At 44.7% G+C, this 16892-nt stretch overlaps 1 protein-coding gene across 9 annotated transcripts in view; it reads left to right on the forward strand.

Moving 5' to 3' along the window:
- Window positions 1-16892, forward strand: part of KCNJ1 (potassium inwardly rectifying channel subfamily J member 1) — an 88979-nt gene that overhangs the window by 38432 nt on the left and 33655 nt on the right. For 4 of the 9 annotated variants that reach the window (XM_064268874.1, XM_064268875.1, XM_064268876.1 and 1 more), the window contains one exon: window positions 11407-11575. The gene's annotated coding sequence lies outside the window, so the exon portion shown is untranslated. Of the gene's footprint in view, window positions 1-4356; window positions 4904-6324; window positions 6424-7798; window positions 7914-11406; window positions 11576-16892 lie in introns of those variants that run through there. The other 5 variants (XM_064268870.1, XM_064268869.1, XM_064268873.1 and 2 more) reach the window with 3 other exon arrangements.

Below are 16892 nucleotides of genomic sequence, written 5' to 3' on the forward strand. Positions count from 1 at the left end.
CTTGTGTTGGAAAGACCATAAAGGACATGAGTTCTCATCCCAGCTTTGCCTCTTATAAGCTGTGTGACCTCATATAACCCGGAGCCTCAGTTCCCTCCTTTGTAAAATGGAGAGAATTATAGTGACTTCATGGGACCACTGTGAGGATTAAATGAAATGTTTCCAAGAGTCCCAACCAGAGTTCCCAGCACATAACAGATACTCAATAACATCCATTCTTATGGCCCTGAAGTGATTTCATGTCTTGGAAGGGCCAACCCTCTAACCCCAGTCCTGTAAAATATAATTAAACCACATAGTTTGCCTCCAATTGCACGCAAGAGGTGACCACCGCCTTGCCTGTATGGGGACCTTAGAAAGAATACACAGTTTTGAGGTCCTGCCAGCCGCCAGATCTGTGCCCAAGAAAGCCACATTGATAGGGATGCATTTTAATGAGCTTCCTCCAAAAATTAAACCAATGTAGACGTTGGCATACTACTTGAATACTACAGTTGAGTTCTAACTTTCTAACTCTGTGAATCTGGACAAATTGCTTAGCTTCTCTGGCCTTTGGTTTCCTCCTCCAAACACTGGGGATGATGGAGGCAGGTGTAACTATTGAAGCTACACATGAAGAGTTCCTGGCACACAGGGAGATCCATACATGTTAGTTATTGCTGATCCATGGGTTTAGAGGAAAAACTACTCTCAGATGGAGCTAGAGCCAGGGAAACTTTATGGAACATTCATTGCTTGTCAATCACTTGTATCCATCTAGGAGCCCTAGTGCTGCAGTGGTTAAGCTCTCAGCTGCTAACTGAAAGATTGGTGGTTTGATCCCACGAACTGTTCTGTGGGAGAAGGATGTTTCCGTCTGCTTCTGTAAAGATCACAGTCTTGGAAACCCTACGGGGCAGTTCTGTTCTGACCTATAGGGTGGCTGTGAGTCAGATTTGACTCGACGGCAAGGAGCTTGGCTTTTGGTTTGTATACATCTTGTCTCTTTTCATCTTCAAGCAACTTGCAAAGTTATTACCATTTTCTGACTTTTCATAATTCATCAATTCATTCATTCAACAAATTCTAGCTGTGCCCATAGATACATATGCCATTCTAAGAAAGTTTAGTGGCCGATAATAAAATATGGTGGTGTGCAGTTGCCTTAAGAGTCCCTGAGTGGCACAAGCGATTGGCTACTAACTAAAAGGTTGGAAGTTCGAATCCACCCAGAGGAACCTCGGAAGAAAGTCCTGTTGATCTACTTCCGAAAAATCAGCCTTCGAAAACCCTCTGGAGCACAGTTCTACCCTGACACACACGGGGCCGCTATGAGTCAGGCGGCAACTAGTTTGGTTTTTGTTTTTTGTAGTTGACTCATTTAACTACTGATCCCCATATCTTCCACTGCAGGGCTCACGATTGTATCACATGGCTCCTCAAAGTGGTGGCTTTTCTCTGGGTACTTCTGCCTGGGCAGGGACAAGCACTTACTCATCTTCTTGTTTCCCAGGGCTCTCTTTGGCCCGTGTTTTCCATCTGCCTCACCGTCATCAGGGCTTCGTTTCAGTCTTGCATTCCATCTGCTCCACTTCATCTGTCTTCCTTCAGTTTCTCTGAGCTTTTGCACGTAGTTCAGCTGCTTTCGCACTTTGAAAAGCTTTTAGACTCTTGACCAAGTAAATGAATGCTGGAAAGGTGTTGTCTTTTGATAATGAAAAATGAATGCTCAGAAACATATACATTTCTTATATATGTTTTCAAGCACAACATTAAGTTCCAAATACGTGAGATTTACTTACCACTACACGTTGCAGGAAACCCTGGTGGTGCGGTGGTTAAGAGCTACGGCTGTTAAACAAAAGGTCAGCAGTTCGAATCCACCAGTGCTCCTTGGAAACCCTATGGGGCAGCTCTACTCTGTTCTATAGGGTCACTAGGAGTCAGAATCGACTGATGGCAGTGGGTTTGATTTTTTTGACACATTGTGGAAAACCAAAGTCAACTCAGAAAGATGAGGGAAAACATGCCCACAAATGCTTGCAGTGCTGTAAACATGCACTGTCTCCCTGCCATCTGTTGGCACCGGCCTTTACGTGTTTATAAATTCACCACAGGTACCTTTTACATGACTGCTGGAGGTTTTTTGACTATTAGTTGCAGTGAGCAAGTAAAACAATGCATTCAGTTGCAGCTTGGAGAAAATTAGCTATGCCTATCTCTGTGTCTCTATGTAGAGAGACTGCTGAGGCCCAATGACTGCCTGGTGTTGGATATAAGGTGGTGACTAGAGCAGAAGTCCCTCAGGTGTGGCGCTTTAGGCCAGAGGAAGACACTGACTTTCATCACCCAAGAAGTATTTGTAGAGTGTCTCCTACATGCTAGTCACTGCTCTGGGTACTGAGGGTCCAGGGAAAACCAGACAGGCTGCTTTCTTGGAATGTGCCTTCTAGTGAGCAGGCATGGACAATAAGGTAAACAAACAGACATGCAAGATGGCACCTGATGGTGACAAGAGGTGGAGGAAGATTGAGCAGAATGAAACCAGGTTGCTGGCTGAGGCAGCAGTGGGGCTACCTTAGTTTGGGTGCCAGCGAGCCCTTGGAGACAGTGGTGGCCAAGTGAGGCCTGAGTGATGGGCAGGAGCTACTGTAGGAAGAAGAAGCAAGTCAGAGCAGCCCAACCTCAAGGAAGCAGTGTGAACACCAGGAGCAGAAGGATGCTGGGTGTGCCCAGGACAGAGCCATGGGAAGGCAGCAAGCAAGGGAAGATGATGGAGCGAGGGGGAGTGTTCAGGCTGTACAGGGCCTCGAGGTCACAGAGAAAGGGGAAGGCGAGAGAGGCTTAAGCATGGCAGCAACGTGACCTGATTTACAGGATTAAATAACCTGGACTGTGGGGAATGTGTCACGGGAGGAGAGAAGAGGAAGCAGAGGAACAATGGGAAGGTAATTCTATAGCTCAAGCAAGAAATCCCCATGGCTTGGACGAAGGTGTTACCAATGGAATGGGGAGAAGTGGGCAGATGGGTTCTGAATCTATGTTGTAGAAAGAGCAGACAGAATTTGCTGATGGATTGGATGTGAGGGTGAGAGAAATCAAAGAACCAAAATTGACTCCAAGGCTTTGGCTTGAACTAGGCGGATGGTTGTGCCACTTAAGTGGCCGAGGAAGACGTGAGTTAAACAAAATAAATATAAAATAACAAAGTATATTAGGTGCTAAAAAGGAAAAGAAAAAATTTTAGAGAAAGAATTTTAGTGCAAGATGCCTCTGCAGGGCACCCGAGGGGGAGACTGCAAGGTGTCAGTCACCAGGCCCCATGCCCTGGCTTCCTCTGTGTCTGGAACGCTGGTCTTGCTAACCTCAGAGGAAATTCAATTGGCCTGGCACAATTTGATCTTCATGGTCTAATGTAATCAACGTTCCAAGGGCAATCTTTTTCTTTCTGATCCTCAGTCTTTTTTTCCACTTTGTTTATTCGTCCCCACAGCTAGATACACAGTCTTCTCCCTCTAGGCTCCATTTATGCAAAGATACCTGTTGCAGGCCTCCTTCTGAAAAGAGCCAATACCCACTGCCTTCACCTCTTGGAGGTTCTGGTAGGGGAGCCTTCTTGATGAGCTAGGGAGGACAGGGCAAGGGAGGCAAAAGAGTGCTTTCCCAAACCTGGCCTCTCTCCTCTCCTGAATTTTCTCCACAGCCCATGTAGACACTTAGTGTCTACATCACTTTGGTCTAGCAGAAGAGTCAGCCATCTTCTCAAATCCAGACCTGGGAGTTAAAATTGGTCCCTAAACACCAGCTTAACCTTTGGCTGTCCCCAGTCCTGGTCTCTTCATTACGGTTCTTCAGCCTTTCAAAGCAAGGAGGAAAGCTAACATTCATTGAGGCTTTTCATGTGCTACACTCTGTTGGGCATTCTAACACTTAATGCTATGGAAGCATTGTGAAACCAGCTGTCCTTGAGCCGACTCTGACTCATGGCAACCCCGTGTGCATCAGAGTAGAACTCTGCTCCATAGGGTTTTCAGTGGCTGATTTTTCAGAAGCAGATTGCAAGACCTTTCTTCTGAGGTGCCTCTGAGTGGACTTGAACAGCCATCCTTTTGGTTAGTGACCAAACATGTTAACCATTTGCACAACCCAGGAACTCCCATTGTGAAACAGGTATTACTATCTCTATTTTTATAGAGGAGAAAACTCAAGTTACAGAAGGAAAGTAATTGATCCTGTTAACAAGTGGAAGGAGTGGAGTTTAAGCCAAGATCTATACCACTTTAAAGCCCTTCTTTTTCACTAACTTTATGACACCTGTTCAACCCCATCTTTGCTCATCAACCTCACTGCTGGTCTTTTGCAGCGACGTCATCGGTCTTGGTGCCAGTCATATCTTAGGCCTAACACCTTCCATTTGCCAGGAGCCAGCATTTTGGTCAGTGTGAAGCCCAGATGTCAATGTGTTCACAATTCCTAGTGATCTTCCTTCCATTCTCTCTTTGCTCCATCTGCCCCAGGACAGGTCAGGGAAGCCTTGGCAAGATGAAGAATGTTGGGAATAAAATGATGTTGCAAAACCTACCCCTAAAAATGGGTACAATTATTGGGAAGTGGTAGGACATGGAAAGTGAGTCAGGAAACAGTAGCTGTGGCTAGAGGGCGTACATGTTAGGCCTGAGCAATGCAGCAAAATAGACACATCAGAAAAACAAGCAAGCAAGCAAACACACACACAATACACAACACTCACACTGAGCTCCCGGGACTTTATTGTTCCTTACTTTCTTAATGACTATTTTTCCTTTCGTTTTCCAGGCTTAATTGACTTTACTGGAAAATTAGTTTTGTAAAAAAAAGGCAGTCTGACTCCACACCACATGTGTCAAGGCCAAAGCCTCGGGGGAAAGGCTGCCATGTTCTGCAGGTAGACCAGGTCCTTCTCTTTTCATGGGAATTAGTGCTCATACTAGACTGGGACTGTAGTTTCTTCTAAAATACCATCATCATTTATTTATGATACCCCTCCCTGCCTTCACCCCTGGGCATCCAGTCAGACACCAGTTGAGTCTGTGGGCCTGTCATGCTGGTGGGAACTGCAGGCCTGGCTCCAAAGCAGGTTACTTTGGCCAGGTCTCCAGCCCTGGGAGGTGTGAGGTGATAGACTAAGCAGAGCTTAGATTGGGCTCTACCTTGGGGCTGCCAGCCCAGGAATAGAACCTCCACGTGTCTCAGTCCTCTGGGGAGTGGGTGGTGCCTATTCCTCAGCTGCTCCACAAGACCACCTCCTGGACCACAATGGGGAAAGAACACCTTCTCCCAGAGACCCTGGAAGAAGAGTTGTCTCCCACAACCTGGTAGAGCCAGAAGGGTCTTCCTTCTACTTAGGAGTGAGGGTAAGCAGAATAACGTTTTCTGTACCCCCCAAGACTCTTTTGACCAAGGAAATAATTTTAGTGGTGGTGCCTCCAACATCACAGTAGCCAGTTGCTATGAGAGAGAGGGGCTGAGCTTGGCTAAGGTCCCAACAAGGGCCTAGGGTAGAGCTTCCGGCTGGTGCTGGAAGAAAGAGATAGGAAGGGAAGAGTAAGAAATGAAGATCAAGGAATGGAGAAGCAGGATGAAGATGGGCAGGGAAGTTTGTTGACTGTGCTGTGCCATAGGCAGTTTACATGTCTAGTTTTGGTAACAGCTTTAGTGAGATATAATTTACATACTATACAGTTCATTCATTTAAAATACAGAATTCAATAAATTTTAGTATATCCACAGAGATGTGCAACCATCACCATAACCAATTTTAGGACATTTTCATTACCCCAGAAAGAAATCCCATACCCATTAGCAGTCACTCCTCATTCCCTGGGCTATCAGTCCAATCATCAGTCTATTTTTTCTCTCTATAGATTTTTTATAGATTTGCCTATTCTGGACATACCAGATAAATTGAATCATACAATATGTGGTCCTATGTGATTGACCTAATTTGCCTAGCCAAAGTCCTTTGTTACTTTCTCTAGCTGAATAATATTTCATCTTATGTATGTACTATGTTTATCCATCTGTTCACCTGTTGATGGACATTTGGGTTGTTTCTACATTTTGGCTATTGTGAATAGCGCAGCTGTGAACTTTCATATACAAGTATTTGTATATACGTATGTAAAAATGTATAATTTTCATTAATTCCTGTAACAACAAATACGCATTATAATCAGTTTATAATGAAAAAACTGCAGCTCAGAGAGGTTAAGTAACAATTTTGAGACTGAGAAGCTTCTTTTGATTTGGTTTGATTATGACAAAAAAAAAAAAAGAGTAAATAATATGAAACTTCACCTTTTCCAGAGTCATGATACACACCATTGAGCAAAAATAACAATGAAAGGAATGGGAGAAAGTACAACAGCAGGGCTGCTGTAGGCACCCGTGGCCTTGTCTTGGGAGGTAGGTGCCAAGGTGGGGGTGGGGGACTCCACGTTTTCCCTGTTCTGTCTCAAAGGTCTGTGAACAGTACCCCCTTTTCCAGCTTGCTTCCCTTATGTCAGTGGCAGATAAGAAAATTGGTCAAGAACAGCCCAGAAAAATTGGTTGAGTAGCCAGCTTTGTGAGGAGTCAGCTGGGGAGTCTCTGTGTAGTTTCCAGTCTGAAAGGTCTCACTGTGGTGGACTCTGTTACAGACATGGAGGGGGGCCTGTTAACTGCCGGTAAGAGGATCCCCAAAGAGATGACCCAAGCCTGGGCCCCAAGGCTCTATGGCATGGAACAACAGGGTCAGGGAGACGGCTGGCTCTGCTTCCCTCTGCCTCCGGGGCTTTCCCAGAAAGCACTTGGCCGTGGGAAGGTGGATGACGTGCTGGCCCATTAATGTAACCCTGATGGCTCAGCAGAACCCAAGCCAAAGCTGGTAATCATTGACCCTCAGAAGCTCCCCAGGGCAGAGCAGTAGAAACAACAAGAATGCGGGCTCTCAGTTAATCTAGGGCCCTATGGTTTGCCCCAGAGCCTTGCCCTTCTCATCACCTTTCCAGGAAGCATGGTGGCTATTCCAACCTGAATACTGGTGTAGAGAAGCCCAGAATTAAGGCATCATAGATAATGACATGATTGGATCCTTTCTTCATTGCATGGTTGAAAGAGAAATTCAAGCTGGAAGTAGTATTACTGAACACTGTCTATGCCAAAGTGCTGTGCTAAGCATTTCCTACACATCTTGAGATAGCCACAAACATCCCCATTCTTCAGAAGAGGAAGGCGACCACTGAGAGGTTAAGTAGGGACCAATGTCAGAGCTAGTAAGTGACTGAATTCAGGTTCAAATCCCACAGACCCAGGTCTTAAATAGGCCACTTGATAAGCTGTGACAGGGAAACTTCAAGCTTAGCTAGAATGTGGACTCATCCCAATTCCCCTCCATGGCCAAGGACCTGGTGCTCTGTGTCTTCAGTTGTATCTGCATCAGAGCTGGGCCATGCTGGAACCCTTTGCCTGTGGGTGTGGCATTACACGTATGAGTCCCCAGTGCCTTGTGCTCAAGGCATTAGATTAATTATTTTCCCATTTTATAATTGCCAAGTTTTGAAATTTTATATGTTAAGCTTCTTAAAAACAGAATATACTTTGTTTTTGCACTCAGGAAAGTATGTTCAGGGCCTTCTGTCCACATGGAATTCATTTGTTTCTGGGCTGGAAAAATTGAGTGGATGTAATACCAGCCCAAGCCACAGAGATCTAGAAGGGTCAAACTAATAATAGGATTCCTGTGTACATGATAAATACAACTTTTTGTAAAAGTTTAAATTCTTCCATTAAACCCCAATAGCACTTAAGGTGTGTGCATCATTGGATGGGATTTGAGAACAGTGTCTTCGTAGATGTGTCCAACTTTCAGAACAAGAACCCTCCCCTCAACACACAGACTTGTACAGGATTAACAAGTGAGAAGATGGTTATTTAATTTTTAAAAGTTATTCTTTATAAGATAATTCACTAAAGGGTTCCTTTAAATATCTAATTATTTTAGTGTACATGTAATATGACTTATTATATACAATTTCTGTTCACATACCTTCTTTTGAGAAAACCACTGCCTTAGTCATCTAGTGTTGCTAGAACAGAAATATCACAAGTGGATGGCTTTAACAAAAAGTTTATTCTCTCACAGTCTAGTAGGCTACAAGTCCAAATTCAGGGAGTCAGCTCCAGGGGAAGTCTTTATCTCTCCATCAGCTCTGGAGGAAGGTCCTTGTCATCAATCTTCCCCTGGACTAGGAGCTTCTCAGCGCAGAGACCCTGGGTCCAAAGGATGCACTCTTCTCCTCACACTACTTTCTTGGTGGTATGAGGTCCCCCTGTCTCTCTACTAGCTTCTCTCTTTTACATCTCAAACGAGATTGGCTTAAAACACAATCTAATATTGTAGATTGAGTCCTGGCTCATTAACATAACTGCTGCTAATCCCATCTCATCAACATCATAGGCAACATCTAGGCAACTATATACCTATGGATGACATCCTATTTGGGAATAAGGTTTTTTGTTATGTTAATGAGGCCTATTAGTATAGCAAAACCACCTAAATCCATTTCTGTCAGATTGATTCTGACTTACAGCAACCCTAAAGGACAGAGTAGAATTGCCCTATAGGGTTTCCAAGGAGCAACTGGTGGATTCAAACTGCTGACCTTTTGGTTAGCAGCTGAGCACTTAACCACTTCAACACCAGGCCTCCTATCATTGTGTTATTGTTAGGTGCCGTCAAGTTAGTTCCAACTCATAGGGACCCTATGAACAACAGAACCAAACACTGCCCGGTCCTGCGCCATCCTTATAAGCCTTGTAATGCTTGAGCCCATTGTTGTAGCCACTGTGTCAATGCATCTCATTGAGCATCTTCCTCTTTTCCACCCACCCTGTACTTTACCGAGCATGATGTCCTTCTCCAGGGACTGATCCCTCCTGATAACATGTCCAAAGTATGTAAGATGCAGTCTCACCATCCTTGCTTCTAAGGACTATTCTGGTTATACTTCTTCCAAGACAGGTTTGTTTGTTCTTTTGGCAATCCATGGTATATTCGATATTCTTCACCAACACCTCAATTCAAAGTCATCAGTTCTTCGGTCTTCCTTATTCGTTGTCCAGCTTTCACATGCATATGAGGCAATTGAAAACACCATGGCTTGGGTCAAGTGCACCTTAGTCTTCAAGGTGACATCTTTGCTTTTCAACACTTTAAAGAAGTCCTTTGCAGCAGATTTGCCCAATGCAATGCATCTTTTGATTTCTTGACTTCTGCTTCCATGGGTGTTGATTGTGGATCCAAGTAAAATGAAATCCTTGATAACTTCAGTCTTTTCTCCCTTTGTCATGATGTTGCTTATTGGTCCAGTTGTGAAGATTTTTGTTTTCTTTATGTTGAGGTGTAATCCATACTGTAGGCTGTGGTCTTTGATCTTCATCAGTAAGTGTTTCAAGTCCTCTTCACTTTCAGCAAGCAAGGCTGTGTCATCTGCATGATGCACGTTGTTAATGAGTCTTCCTCTAAACCTGATGCCCCATTCTTCTTCATATAGTTCAGTTTCTCAGATTATTTGCTCAGTGTACAAACTGAATAGGTGTAGTGAAAAGATACAACCCTGACGCACACCTTTCCTAACTTTAAACTACTCAGTATCCCCTTGTTCTGTCCGGACAACTGTCTCTTAATCTATGTACAGATTCCTTATGAGCACAATTAAGTGTTCTGGAATTCCCATTCTTCACAATGTTATCCATAATATGTTATGATCCACACAGTTGAATGCCTTTGCATAATCAATAAAACACAGGTAAACATCCTTCAGGTGTTCTCTGCTTTCAGCCAGGATCCATCTGATATCAGCAATGATATCCCCAGTTCCGTGTCCTCTTCTGAATCTGGCCTGAATTTCTGGCAGTTCCCTGTCAATAAACTGCTGCAGCCACTTTTGAATGATCTTCAGCAAAATTTTGCTTGCGTGTGATGTTAATGATATTGTTCTATAATTTCTGCTTTGGTTGGATCACCTTTCTTGGGAATAGGCATAAATATGGATCTCTTCTAGTTGATTGGCCAGGAAGCTGTCTTCCATATTTCTTGGCATAGACAAGTGAGCACTTCTAGCACTGTGTCGGTTTGTTGAAACATCACAATTGGTATTCTGTCAATTCCTGGAGCCTCGTTTTTCACCAATGCCTTCAGTGCCTCTTGGGCTTCTTCCTTCAGTACCACTGGTTCCTGATCATTTGCTACCTCTTGAAACGGTTGAATGTCAATTACTTCTTTTTGGTATAATGACCCTGTGTTTCCTTCCATCTTCTTTTGATGCTTCCTGCGTTATTTAATATTTTCTCCATAGAATCCTTCACTATTGCAGCTCCAATCTTGAATTTTTTCTTCAGTTCTTTCAGCTTGAGAAACGCTGAGCATGTTCTTCCTTTTTGGTTTTGTATTTCCAGCTCTTTGCACATGGCATTATAGTACTTTGTCTTCTCGAGCTGTCCTTTGAAATCTTCTGTTCAGTTCTTTTACTTCTTCATTTCTTCCTTTTGCTTTAGCTGCTTGACATTCGACAGCAAGTTTCAGAGTCTCCTCTGACATCCATCTTGGTCTTTTCTTTCCTGTCTTTTCAATGACCTCTTGCTTTCTTCAGGTATAATGTCCTTGATGTCATTCCACAGCTTGTCTGGTCTTCAGTCAGTAGTGTTCAATGCATCCAATCTATTCTTGAGATGGTGTCTAAGTTCAGGTGGCATATACTCAAGGTGGGATATACCAGTGGATAGCTTCCAGCATCACAGCAACATGCAAGCCCCCACCATATGACAAACTGACAGACACGTGGGGGCCTATCAACGTAGGATGTGTCTTAAACCAATCACTTTTGAGATATAAAAAGAGCAAATTAGGCACAAAGACAAGCACAAATGGGGGAAAGATAAATGTCAAGCTACATGAAAATTGACAAGGAACCCAGAAACAGAAGCTGAAAAAAGACAAGCACCTTCCCCCAGAGCTGACACAGAGAGAGAGAGCCTTCCCCTAGAGCAAGGGCCCTGAATTTGGACTTCTAGCCTCCTAACTGTGAGAAATAAATTTCTGTTCCCTAAAGCCACCCACTTGTGGTATTTCTGTTACAGCAGCACTAGAAAAAAACTCTATGGGGCAGTTCTACTCTGTTGTATAGGGTTGTTATGAGTCGGAATCTACTCTACAGCAGTGGATTTTTGTTTGTGTGTTTTTGACTGTAGGCAGAACTGACCCTTTCCTTTCTTACAAGGAGGGGTCCCACCTGATCATGGTACAGACTGATTGAAACTTCACCCAGAATTCTATAGGGATCGGTCACCTCTCTCCAGACTTCAGTTACCATTTGAATACCGTAGTCAAGATTATTGTGTTTTTACTAGGTTTCTGCCCTGCTGTGCCTTCACCCCAATCCTGTGTCCTGAGAAAGACAACTTGGCAAACTGCAGGCTTAACACCTGGAACACCAAACCCAGCAGCTCTTCTTGGCCCCCACACGTTTCACTGACACACGAAGCTTTGAAGATTGTCTCCTGGACCTTGTCGGCACAGGCAAGTGGCTTAGCTTCCACATTGACTTCTAAGTCAGGAAGCCATTGGAGGAGCCATGATACAAGAACGGGGGGATAAGTTTGGTTATGGGAAGCCAAGAGGACTTGGGCAAAGCTGCCTTAACCAAATCATCTGCACTATTCGGGTCCTTTGAAAACTGAACTGCCACCATTAGAAGGTGGTTTGGGCTGAATGTTGCCCTCTCCACGTCCCCTTTAAAAAATCACACACTTTCTATGTGTATCCATTCACACCTTACTATGTATATTGATTTGCTTAACAAGTATTTATGGAGCCTATACACTGTGTCTGTCGCTGGGCTGAGTGGGCACCAAGGATCCAGCAGAGGAACAGGCAGAAGTGATTGCTGCCCTCAGGTCAGCTTAAAACTAAATATAATTTAAAATTACCATAAGTGCTAAAAATGAAAAAAAAAAAAAAAAACAAACTATAAATACTATAAGGTCAGAGGACCAGATTTAAATGGGTGGGGGCAATCAGAAAACTCTCTCCTTTTGAGGAACTGGCATTTTAGTTTCTTTCTTTGAAACTGATATTTAAGTTGAGACCAACTCAGCTGAGAGGGGAAGCGGAGCACCAGGTGTTCCCAGCAGGGGAAATAGCACACGAGATAGGCTCAGAGAGGCTAAGCCAGGTTCCCAAGTTTCCATAGTTGGTACGAGGCTGGGCCTCAAATGAGCGTCTCCTTGTCCATATGCTCTCAGCCTGGTGCCTAGGCACGATCTTGACATTCAGCAAGTGCTTGCTGGACTGGTGGATCCAAGGACCAGGGCTAGCTCTCTGCAGAGCAGTAAGCGCCGCATGGCTCAGTTCCCCACTCTAGCAGTCTTCTCCATTCGAGAGGAAGCTCCCGTCTTTCCCCATTAGCCATCATCCTCACACAAGACTGTCTGTAAGAGACAGGGTCACTGGTCAGTCCACAGGTGTCTTCAAATGGAAGCTGTTGCACCCATAACTTCAAACCATCTCCTGTGATAAGCTCAAGCCATGATAATCTGTAGACACTTCCAAAGTAGGCACAATGCTTCACAGTTCAAGATCTTCAACTGCTTCCACAGTTGCTCCTTAATTACTTTGGTGTCTTGACCATTTCTGAACTCTACCTGGCACAAGTCCCTTCTGGTGACACAGGCCTGTGGCCTTCTGCTCTTGAATACACCCTGGAATACAGTCCAGGTGGTTCTACAGCCTCTCCATGGAGCCCCCTTCCTCCCACACACCATGCTGTCATTCTCCTTGTTTTCTGTTTTTGTTTATGTTCTTTCTTATGCCTGGAAACCTCCCTCCTCCCCACTTCCCTTCTCTTCGCTCTCCTCCCCTGTCCTCTACTCTCTCCTCCACCAATCCTCCCCATCCTTCTAGGCTCACTGCCTAGAAAGGTTTGGTTCTTGCCCCCACCCCCCTAAGCTATAACCACACATACCATAGCACGTGGTTCTCCGATCTCTTACATTAAACAAGGAAATGTCTGGAAAATCTCCATTCCTGACATATAGTAAGTAGGTGCTGAGTAAATGTTTGCCCTCCTGCTACATTGTTTGATAAGTATTTTGTGTATGCCACAGGGCATATAAGCAAGGGCTTCTCAGTCAGGTAGATCTAGATTCTAATCTTTGCTCTTTTGCTTTCCACTTTGTGATCTTAGGCAAATTGCTTAAGGTCTGTGATTATCAGTTCCCCACCTCTCAGTGTTATCATGAGATTTAAGTATGAAAATGTATGTAAGAGACTTCGCACTGTGCCTGGTCCAACCTCTGAGCATCTGTACCCCAGTATTTCACTACACTAGGTGCCCTGGTGGCACAGTTTGTTAAGAGCCAGGCTGCTAAACAAAAGTTCGGCAGTTCTAATCCACCAGCTGTTCCTTGGAAACCCTACGGGGCAGTTCTACTCTATCCTATAGATTGACTCAATAGCAACAGGTAGGGGAGCACTAATGAGTGATGGTGGTGCAGTGGTTAAGTGCTTAGCTGCAAACTGAAAGTGGGAGAACCCCCAAACCCTCTGGGGGAGAAAGATGTGGCAGCCTACTTCCGCGAAGCTTACAGCCTTGGAAACCCTGTGGGTAGTTCTACTCTGTCCTCTAGGGTCTCTAAGGGGGGGGTACCATTTGCGTTGTGCTCCGGGTGGCTCTGTTTGCACAGAATTATTATGCCTCCTGGAGCTGGGTGGTCAGGTCACTAAAGCCCTCACTGGCAGCCTTATCTGCCATTTCACACCCACTGGAGACTTTCTCAGCCCTATTCTTGCTCTTTACTGATTTGGGGCTGTGCACCTGCATTATTACCTTCCTTTACCCTATCAGTCTAGCTCAATCCACTCACACCCCATAAGGCAACAACCTCTCTTGTTAAAGTGCAGAACTCTCTGAAGTTTAAGAGGATAATTTTTAGAAAATATCCCAAGTAGAATGCAAGTAGACCCAAGCCTGTAGCTGTGAGTTTCTCCTCTCCCCTGGGGCTCTCTAACTTTGACTTCTCTCATTCCCATCACCATTCCCCACAACCCTCAGGCTGGTGCTACTCTCTCTTCAAAATTCTGAAGCAGACAGGAATCAAGTGCCTCCTTTTGGTCCTTCTTTGAATAGCTGAGACATGCTTCTCTTTTTCCCTCAACTGCCATTGAGCAGATTCTGACTCGTGGTGACCCTATCTGTGTCAGAGTAGAACTGCTACATGGGGTTTTCAGTGGCTGATTTTGTGGAAGTAGATTGCCAAGGTGCTTGTGGGTGGACTGGAACCCCCAACCTATGGGTTAGTAGCTGAGCACATTAACTGTTTGCACCACCCAGGAACTCCAAGACATACCAGCATTTCCAAAATAACTTAAACACTTATGAAGAACAATACAGAAGCAACATTGAAAGAACACACAGATTAAGGGCCCAGCTTCCAAAGCATTGGGACCTGACTCTACAGCAAATACACACTGAGGTCTGGTAAGACCTCATAGCATGTTGCCTGGTCTCTGCTTCCCTTGCTTCCAGGCTGCATACAGTGGTGGGGACATCACATCTCCTGATGCTTCCTGCTGGAATCTAATTGAAGTGCCATGAGGAGGTGCAGGCCTTTGTGGTGAGAGTATAATTATACCCTTAGCTTGACCCATGACCCTGATAAAGAAGTTAGCTAAATAGAATTTAAAACCTGAACTTGAAAATGGTAACTCCTTTTAAGGGATCTTTGTATTTAATCTGGTTGTTTCCCTGATTCTTCACATCCTTATACAAGAGCAAACATATGGACAATGGGTACATATGCATATGCGACTTATGGAAGCACAGAAGAATTAGTTCTTACCTGTGATTCGTAAGACAGTTTTTATTACTTCTTAGTGATATTTAGTATTTTGTGTACTTTTATGTCCTTTTGTGGGGTCAGTGCCCTCCAGCCAAAGACCTCCTAGAACACACCTGTGATTGAACGCTGGACTTACTGCTCATCCCAGCGAGGGAGAACACACACCATAGAGAACCACAGGCAGCCTCACTAAGAGGGTGCTAGAAAGGGTGTACATGGGAGTGGGAATTGCTTTGGGTGATTTGGGAGAGGCTTAATTTTTTTTTTTAGAAAACCACACTTTGCTGTGGATGCGATGCTATCTGGAAGTGGGGATAATCCTGTGACTGGGTGTGTTAATAAATTGTATTATCTGGGGGGAAGGCTGGAGTGAGGCCAAAGTTGTTATTGGTAAAGAAGCAGCAACCACTCACAATAGTCAGGATAGGAGCATATTTGGCCATTGCGTTGTATGGAGGGTGTTCATGTTTTCATCAGTGCTCAGACATGATTGTGGAGTGGCCTTGATTTTATCTTGATCCACCACAATCACGGAGTGGCCTTCTCTGGTGTTGATGTTCTGCGAAATTGTGTATGTTCAATAGGAGAGCACCAAGACCTGGGTGTGAGTGCCAGGCCAGATTCTGGAAGCTAGGGCTGCTGTTTTCTCTTCAATGGACATGTGTGTAATGCCAGGGATACAGTTAAATCCTCACTCATGTCCATTGTAAGAGAACAGCATCACCCATGGGCATACCGGGTACCATGCCTCTGTTCAACCCTGCCAGGGATAGTAACCCTCTCCCTCTCTCCCCTCCCCACCTCTCCAGGGCTTCTGCCCTGACTACAGACAATTCATTTATAAAAACACATTGTTTTCCAGGTCTTCTATTCCATATTGGGAGGATGGGTCTGAAGACAGGACAGTGCATGGACACGATGTACAGTCAGGACAGTCATCCCCCTTCTTAGAAACCTTTTCTCTGCATTTAGTTGTAATCCCCAGCCTGGTTCATTTGCCCTGCAGAGCAGGCCTTCAACAGTCATGTGTCAGTGGTGCCTGCTTCAACTGTTGCATGTGTGTAAATTTGTGAGCCAATAATAACACTTTCTACTGTTTATCGCACAATTGTCATGTTCTAGGGGCTTTGTTAGGATCCCTAGTGGCACAATTTTAAGCCCTTGGCTGCTAACCAAAAGGCCAATGGTTTGAACCCACTAGCCACTCCATGGGAGAAAGTGCCTAGCCATCTGCTCCTGTAAAGATTACAGCCTGGGAAACTCTATGGGGCAGTTCTACTCTGTCATATAGGGCTGCTATGAGTTGGACTCAACTCAATGGCACACAAAAACAGGGACTTTACATATACTATTGCATTTAAGTCACACTACAAACCTTTCAGTGGGTCCCTGGGTGGCATAAATGATTACGTGGTCAACTACAAGCTTACAGGTTGGCAGTTTGAGCCTACCTAGAGGTGCCTCGGAAGACAGGCCTGGTGATCTGCTTCTGAAAGGTCACAGCCTTGAAAACCCTATGGAGCAGTTCTACTCTGCACACATGGGGTCTCCATGAGTCAGAATCAACTTGACAGCAACCAACAACAAACCTTTCAAAGTAATATGAATATAGTCATGTTACAGGAGAGAAAACTGAGGTTCAGAAAGACTAAGTGGCTGGCTCAAGGCATGCTTCATTTAGGACAGAGCTGGAATTCAAATCCATGTCTGTACCGACTCAAGCTGATGTTTCTTCCCCTCTACCACACTGCCTCTGGTTGTTACCAATATGGTCAACATTCCTGGACCAGGTGTCCATCCTGTCTTGATTCCACATGCATGATACATACACCTCACTAGTTATTCAGATTGTGCTCCTCTGACTAGTTGGTTTTTGAGACGCTTACAGAAAACACAGTGTGCCTTCTGTGAGACCCAACACAATCAGACTTTGCAATTCCCTGGCTCTTATTCCCAGAAATTTTTCTCTGGAAGGAGGGAGGCACCCAGGGATGGCC

The sequence above is a fragment of the Loxodonta africana genome, chromosome 15 (assembly GCF_030014295.1).
Source record: "Loxodonta africana isolate mLoxAfr1 chromosome 15, mLoxAfr1.hap2, whole genome shotgun sequence".
Lineage (NCBI taxonomy): Eukaryota > Metazoa > Chordata > Mammalia > Proboscidea > Elephantidae > Loxodonta > Loxodonta africana.